Source organism: Panthera tigris, chromosome D2 (genome assembly GCF_018350195.1).
Source record: "Panthera tigris isolate Pti1 chromosome D2, P.tigris_Pti1_mat1.1, whole genome shotgun sequence".
Classification (NCBI taxonomy): domain Eukaryota; kingdom Metazoa; phylum Chordata; class Mammalia; order Carnivora; family Felidae; genus Panthera; species Panthera tigris.
In genome coordinates, this window is record NC_056670.1 from 45,396,116 (window position 1) to 45,404,537 (window position 8,422).

The 8,422-nt window shown below is 41.0% G+C and overlaps 1 protein-coding gene across 9 annotated transcripts in view; it reads right to left on the minus strand.

The window, feature by feature from the left end:
- The window catches only part of PTPN20 (protein tyrosine phosphatase non-receptor type 20), a 117,270-nt gene extending 108,879 nt beyond the window's left edge, over nucleotides 1-8,391 (minus strand). For 5 of the 9 annotated variants that reach the window (XR_006209035.1, XR_006209034.1, XR_006209033.1 and 2 more), the window contains exons 1-2: nucleotides 8,348-8,370; nucleotides 7,958-8,038 (exon numbers count right to left, since the gene is read on the minus strand). The gene's annotated coding sequence lies outside the window, so the exon portion shown is untranslated. Of the gene's footprint in view, nucleotides 1-533; nucleotides 626-7,957; nucleotides 8,039-8,176; nucleotides 8,283-8,347 lie in introns of those variants that run through there. The other 4 variants (XM_042960269.1, XM_042960266.1, XM_042960267.1 and 1 more) reach the window with 4 other exon arrangements.
- Nucleotides 8,392-8,422: the final 31 nt, after the last annotated feature.

The window sequence follows — 8,422 nt, forward strand, 5'->3', positions numbered from 1 at the left end:
TTCAAAATGGATTATAGGCCTAAATGTAAAGCACAAAATTATAAAACTTCTAAAAGATAACTAACTGTATTGGTGCCCAAGGGCTATCATAACAAAGTACCACAAACTGGGTGACTTTAAAAAAAAAAAAAACTGGGGTGCCTGGGTGGCTCAGTCGGTGAAGCATCCGACTTCAGGTCAGGTCATGATCTCGCAGTTTGTGAGTTCGAGCCCCACTTTGGGCTCTGTGCTGACAGTCTGGAGCCTGGAGCCTGCTTTGGATTCTGTGTCTCTGTCTCTCTCTGCTCCTCCTCCTCCACTCTGTCTCTCTCTCTCTCAAAAATAAATAAACATTTAAGAAGTAAAAAAAAAAAAAAAAAAAAAAAAACTCCTAAATAGCTCAACAATTAAAAAAAATATTTAATGGGCAAAAGATCTAAACTGATGTCTCACCAAAGAATATATGCAAATGGAAAATAAGCATATGAAAAGCCGTTCAACATCATATGTCATTAGAGATCTGCAAGTTACAACAATGAGATGTTACTACATACCTATTAGGCCAAAATCCAAAAAAAACTGAGCAAACCAAATGCTGTTAAGGATGGAGATACATTGCTGGGAATGCCAAAATGGTACAGCCACTCTGGAAGACAATTTAGCACATTCTTACAAAGCTAAGCATAGTATTTCCATATGATCTGGCAACTGTACTCCTAGGTATTGACCCAATTGATTTTAAATGTATATCCACACAAAACCCTGTGTTCAAATGTTGACAGCCGCTTTATTCACAATCATCAAAAACAGGGGTGGGGGAGGTGGAGCTGGAAATGCCCAAAATGTCCTTCATTAGTTGAATTGATAAACAAACTGTAGTACATCCACCCAATGTAGTATTATTTGGTGATAAAAGGAAATGAGGGGGCACCTGGGTGGCTCAGTAGGTTAAGCGTCCAACTTCAGCTCGGGACATGATCTCACCGTTCCCAAGTTCAAGCCCCACGTTGGGCTCTGTGCTGACAGCTCAGAGCCTGGAGCCTGCTTCAGATTCTGTGTCTCCCTCTTTCCCTGCCCTTCCCCCGCTCATGCTCTGGTTCTCTCTCTTTCTCTCAAAAATAAAAAAATATTAAAATTTTTTTAAAAATAAAGAAAAAGAGAAGAGCTATCAAGCTATAAATAGATATGTAGGCACCTTAAGTGAATGTTGCTAAGGAAAAGAAGCCAGGCTGAAAAGGCCACATACTGGATGATTTCAACTATATTACAAGTCTTTTATCATATATGTATTTTGCAAAATCATCTCCAAGTGTGAGACTTGTCTTTATTCTCTTAACAGTACCTTTCACAGAAGTTTTTAATTTTAATAAAGACTAAATTATCATTTTTTTTCTTTCATGGTGATCCATGGACGATTCCTTTTGGTGTAGTATCTAAAAATTCATTGCTGAAACCAAGGTCACCCATATTTTCTCCTGTGTGATTGTTGTGGGCAAACTGTATTCCCTAAAAAGATATTTTGAAGTCCTAACCCCCAGTATCTGTGAACATAAACTTTTTTGGAAATAGGCTATTTGCAGACGTAATTAAGGTGAGGTCCTAATGCAATGACTGATGTCCTTTTAAGATAAGGAAAATCTGGACACAGACAGAGGAAGAAATCCATATGACAAGAGAGGCAAAAACTGGAGTGATGTGTCTACAAGCCAAGGACAGCAAGCATTGCTGGCAACCACCAAAAGTTAGGAAGAAGCAAGGAAAGATCCTTCTGTAGAAACTTCAGAGAGAGCATGGCCTTGCTGACAAAATCTCAGAATCTTGCCTCCAGAACTTGAAAGAATACACTTCTGTTTTCTCACAGACATCCAGTCTGCGGTACTTTGTTATGGCAACCCTAAGAACCAATACATATTTTGGTACCATGAAGTACAGGGTTGCTATAATAGATACCCAAAAAAAATGTGGAAGTGGTTTTGTAATTAGGTAATGGATAGAGGACATAAGAGTGTTGAGGCACATTATAGAAAAAGCCTAGTCTGCCTTGAAAAGACTGTGGGTAGAAATGTGGACATTAAAGGCGACTCTGGTGAGGGGTCAGAAAGAAAAGAGGGGAATGGTGTAAAAAGCATCTCCAGTCTTCGATAATACATGTACCGTCCAAGAAAAGAATGTTGCTAGAAACATAAACTTTAAAGGTTCTTCAGGCTAGGCCTTAGAAGGAAATAATGAGAGACGCCTGGGCGACTCAGGCGATAAGCATCCAACTCTTGATTTCGGCTCAGGTCATGATCTCATGGTTTGTGAGATCAAACCCCACATCAGGCTCTGTCCTGACAGTGTGGAGCCTGGAGCCTGTTTCAGATTCTGTGTCTCCCTCTCTCCCTGCCCCTCCCCTGATTGTGCTCTGTTTATCTCTCTCTCAAAAATAAATAAACATTTTTTAAAAATTTTTTCCAAAGGAAATAATGAATATATTATTGGATACTGGAAGAAAAGCAATCATTGTTACAAAGTGGCAAAAACTGCCTGAAATGTGTTCTACTGTTGGGTCGAAGTAGAACTTGTAACTATAGTTGCCTTAAACAAAGTGGAGGTGAGGGGCACTGACCACCCCCGCCCCCGCCATGGTAAAAAATACACCTATAACTTTTGACTCCCCCAAAACATAACTACTTATACTCTACTATTGACTAGAAGCCTTACCAATAACACAGAGTCAATTGACACATCTGAATGTATCATATCTACGGATATATCACATCTGTATGTCTCATATACTGTATTCTTAAAGTAAGCTAGAGAAAAGATGATGTTATTTAAAATCTCTTAAGAGAAAATACACTTATAGTACTACATTTATCAAAAAAAAAAAAAAACCCACATATAAGTGGACCCATGCAGTTCAAACCCATGTTATTCAAGGGTCAACTGTAATGAACTTGGATATTTAGCTGAGGATATTCCTAAGCAAAGTGTAGAAGATGTGACCATGGGTTCTCCTTGCTGCCTATATAAGAAAATGCAAGAGGGAAGAGATAAATTGAGAAAGGAATTGTTAGGCGAAATGGAACCAGCATTTGATGATTTGGAATATTCTCAACCTATCCAATATATCATGCTCTGGAAACAAGACTAAAGGTATGGTTTGACAAAGTTCGGTAAGAGCATGGCCCTGCTAATAACTTGATTTCAGACTTCTAGCTTCCAGAATTGTGAAAGAATGCATATATTAGGACACTAAGAGCACAAACCACAAAAGAAAAAATTGGAAGACTCTTTAAAATTTTTCTTAATCCCATTCTTCAAAAGATTACATTAAGAAAATATAAAGATAAGCCACACACTGGAAGAAACACCTATATGGAAAAGGACTTGTATTCCAAACATGTAAAGACCCTTATAAACTCAAGAAGACAAACAACCCAAGTTTTTTTTTTTTAATGAGCAAAATATTTGAATAGACACTTCACCAAATAAAAAACTACAGATGGTAAATTAAACATAGGAAAAAAACACTCAATACCATTTGTCAACAGGAAAATGCAAAAGGAAACAATGAGATGCCACTACACACTTACCAGGATGGCTAAAATGAAATACAATCACACGAACAATACAAAGCAATTCTGGCAAAAATGGAACAACTGGAACTCTGATGCACCGCTGTCAGGACCCCTTTACTCACTACCTTGCTTTAGTTTTCTTAAAAGCACTTTTCATTACCTTAAGATTTACCTATGTATGGAAGTCCTTGTGTATCTGCTCATATATGTACTGTCTATCTCCCTCCGTATAAGTACCATGAGGCTGGTGACCTGGTCTGTCTTGTCACCACAGTGTCACCTCAACACCAAGATGAATGGTAGAAAGTGGGCACTCAATACATATGTATTAAAAGGCAGTAAGAAGCAGAAAGAAGTGACACAAAGATAAGTAAATTTGCAAAAGCAAGGAACCCAGTCATAGCAGCCCAAAGAGGGGCAACCTGATGTAAAAGAAAGTAAATTTAGACCGCCAGGACTGTGCGCATTCGAATTATCTGGGGAGCTCTGCAAAATACCTATTGCAGGTCACATCAAATGAATGAAATCAGAGAATGGGGTCCAAGTATTGATCATTAAAGTTCTCCAGGTGATCCTAGTGTGCAGTCAAGATTAAAAACTACTGAGGAAATGGAACCTAGGCTTTGGAGCTGTACCTACTTGGGTGAAAATCTTGGGCAAGTGACATAACCTCCCTCTGCCCCAAAAATCTCATCTATAAAATGGGAACAATATATACCTCCCAAAGACTGAGATTCTATATAAAGCTCTAAGTAAATGTTAATGTGCCTCTCCAGGGCAAGCTTGATGAAATCTTCATTGCTTGGTATGACAAATGCTAATTCAATCATTAATTCATATCTTCCATTGTTACCTGATTATTGAAGTGAACATTTGCATTGGTGAAGTTTAGAAATGCTAACTTTATCAGTGTTCTGATGATAAGATGCCACCTGAAGCTATGTCCATTTTAAATCTATGAGTAACTAAACTTTGAAGGGAAATCTAATTTATTATTTATACCAGCGATTCTCAAACCTGGATGCAGGTTAGAATCAACATAAGCTTTTTTAAAAATAACCCATACCAAGTGTCCAGACCATGCGAAAGCCCTTAAATCAAAATCCTTGGGGTAGGTCCAGAGCATGAATATTCTTTAAAAGGCTAATTGATCTGTAATTCTAAAACACAGTCAGGGCTGAAAAATACTTATTTGCACTAATGACACCCCATGCTAACTACATATCCGAGTCATTTGTGGAGCTCTCAAAAAAAAATAGATGGATTCCAGAATCCTGCCATAACTTAGTGATTCCGAGTCCATGGACATGGAACTTGTCATTTTGCAAAGCATCATAAAACTTCCCCCTGGTGATTCTGACAGAAACCCGCAGGGAAACACTACTTTATACTATGAATTTACTCTCCCTGTTGTGTACCAGCAAAGGTCATTTAGAACTTTCCTGGCATGTTTAGAGCTTTCATGGCCGCCCATGCCAAGCCTTCTCAGTTTCTTTTAATCAGTAACTGATGCAATACATCACAGCAAGTCTAAAGTCTACAGACCTTTTCAAAACATTTTCATGTGCAGACTACTGACCCACATCATTTACCACACACTGTGCCCAGCACCAGCTATGCAGTCCGCTGGCCTTTCTAACCAAATCCCATTAGGCTGCCGATTTGGGAATGGCAAAATGGAATGCCCAGGCCTCATTTCCCTTTAAGTGGTATGTGATACCAGGACTAATGACATTAACCTCACTGGTCAGATGAGTCTGAATGAAATCCAAGTTGTTTTCTGCACCTAGAGGCAAACTTAAATTTGCTTCCCTCGGACATAATAAAATCTAAGGAAAGGTGATCTCTTAATTAGGAGCATTAACAGAGTGCCCTGTAATTTTCAAACTCTACTAAACCCAGCAGCAGGACCCTTAGTGAATGATTTTAGGGGAGTCAATCAGTACACATATCACCCTGGCTGCATTACCAGACAGATGGTAATAGCATTTAAACAACCAGGCATTATTCTTAAGCTTATTAAATACATAAATCATGTGATCCTCAAAATAACCCTATTAAGCACATACTGTACTTTTATTATTCCCATTTCATGAGTTAAAAAAAAAAAATGCACACGGAAGTTAAATGAGTTGTCCAAAGACACAGAGCCAGTAAGTGGCAGTTTTTGAACCCAGGCAATTTGCTTCAGTCTGTTACCTTAACTAGTAGATGAGTGATGGCCAAACAATCTTTAAAAAAATTTTTAAAAAATGTTAAGTTAGTCCGCAGCAAACACTGGATATCAGACTATGTGTACTGTGGGTAAGTGACTTAACCTCTCTGTGCCATTTCTGCACATGAAAAATAGAGATGACAGTACCTGCCTCAGTGAGTTGGGGTGAGGATTAAACAAGACAATGCATGTGATGTGCTTAGAACGGTACTTGATTATTTTTAAGAGCTGTCAATGTCAGCCATTATTGTTATTTGTACCATAATACGGCCCAAGTGGTTGGGGAGAAATGACAACCTACTAAACTGAAAATCCTCTCTGGTGATCTTAGATCTGTAGATTCTGTAAAGTCCCAGTATATCAGACCCGATAGGAAACGCAAAACAGACTTTCACGAGAACTTTGTAACTGTTACTGTGACAAAGCCCCAGCCCATCCAGGCCAAGACTGAATGAGTCTGCCAGGGACAGCCCCGTTTGCTATAGTTTAGCCTTTTTTAGCCAACATCCCCAATTATCAGGCTATATAAATACAACACACTAGGAGACAGACTTTGAAATAGCTGCAAACAGTGGACTCAGGTTTGAATGGAGAGGACCCTGTCAGTTGCTAAAGGTCAGCACCCCTCCCCTGGTTATATTTGCATAAACCAAAAGAAAAACAAAACAAGAGCTCAAAAATAGGTAACATTCATCATGTGCTTGCCACTTATTAAATGTTTTCCATATGTTGCTTCATCTAATCCTCAAAACACCGTTCCAGGGGCTAACATTCCCAGAGAAAACCACACAACCCCACTGGTCGATCTCACTCTGAATTCATTTCTACACACCTCGAACAGGTATTCAACACTGCCTGACAGTCCAATCCCATTTCCCTAATCACTTCACTTCTCCACTCTGCGGAAGGACTACGTCACATGCGTCTCCTCAAGAGTCTAACACCTCTTCTCCTCTCCCCTACTGTCCTTTCAGTCAATGACTGCATTACAGACAGATGGTGCCACTACCACCTGCCTGCATCTGCACCTGTTGTCTCGGCTTCCCCTCTAGTGATACTGGAATATGTGCTCCTGATCAATTCAAAGCCAACCACCCACCTGCTCTGGATCTCCTCCCCTCTCAGATACTCAAGACCTACCCCTGCAATGTTCCCCTCTCTCATCTGCATCATTTCTCCCTTTCTAGGAGTTCAATCCTACTGGCATATAAATATATTCTAGTTTCTTCTATCTTAGAAAAAAAAAAAAACCCACTTGACCTAAAGGCCCCTCTAGTCCAAAAAGTTATTCTTGTTAAAATGATTAAAATCCTAATTCCAAATCCATCTTACACAGCGGCATTCGCCACAGTTAACCACCACTTCCTTCTTTTTTTTGGCTTCCCTTTTTCTTTTCTGGGTACACTCTCAACCTAGGTGGTTTCAGCCAGTCCCTTAGTTTAAATACCATCTATGTGGTAGTGATTCCAAAGCCCTGACATCGCGCAGGACTTCAGATACAAATTTCCAATGGCCTCTCTGGCATCTCAACTTAAAAATCTACTAGATTTGTCATGTATATTTCACCATAATAAAACAAAATAAATCTACAAGGTGACAGATGGAGAGAGGGATGGAGAGATAAATCAATACGTGAGGAAAAAAAAAAAAAAAAAAACAAGAACAAGTGTGGTTAAATGTTAGTGGTGGGACCTAGGTGGCGGGTATAGAGAGTTCAGTGGAAAATTCTTTCCAACTATGTTGTTTGTATGTCGCACGTTGGGGGAAAACCTAGTAGGCATCTCAAACCTAACATATTCAAAACATTAATTCTTGGTTCCACCCCTTCCAAAAATGAAACCTACACCCCACCTACATTTTTCCCCATCTCATTAAACAGCAAGGCAAAAGAGTAGGCGAGGCAAAAACCCAGGACTCAGCCTTGACTAGCTATCTTCCCCCCTGGACTATAACTCCATCAAAGCAGGGGCCCTGCCTATCTTGTTCATGTATATTCCCAACTTCGAAAGCAGTGCCTGGCACACAGGAGGTGTTCAAAACTAGCTGCTGAATTAACTGATGAATCAATGCTCTGTTTCTTGCTAGGCCCCTCAACCCTCATTGGGCCTTGAGTGAGACCAGAGTTCTTGGCCTTGAAACCTCCCCAGCCCAGGCCAGCGAGGACCATACCATGTCTTAGTATCTGATTATGGCTTCTTACCAATCATATCGGCTCCATGCTTCTCAATGAGAGTTCAAGGCCTTTCTTTACCACAGAGCCAAAGTGTTTCCTGCCCCAAACCTGTCACACACACAGGAACCACAACACATGTCACAGTACAGCTGGACATCACACTACGCAGGCTGAGTCTCCGCCCCCCCCCCCCCCCCCCCCGCCTCCTTGGCTTCTCTTTGCCCAGGGCCTGCCCAAAACCAGCACCTGCAGGCCTCCTGGGGACTGGGGCCACAACACACTCCTTCTGCCCCTGGGCATCAAAGGCATCTTCCTCTCCGGGCCACCGAGTGAGCCCAAGTCGGCCCTCTCACGCTGCTCCGCAGCAGCCTCCCCCACCCTCCCCGCTGCCACTTGGCCCCAGCCACCATTCCTCACCTGGCCTGCCCCGCCCTGCCTGGCACCAACCGCCCCCTGCCCGCCCCCAGCCCGCCTTGCCAGTTGGGTTCTCGC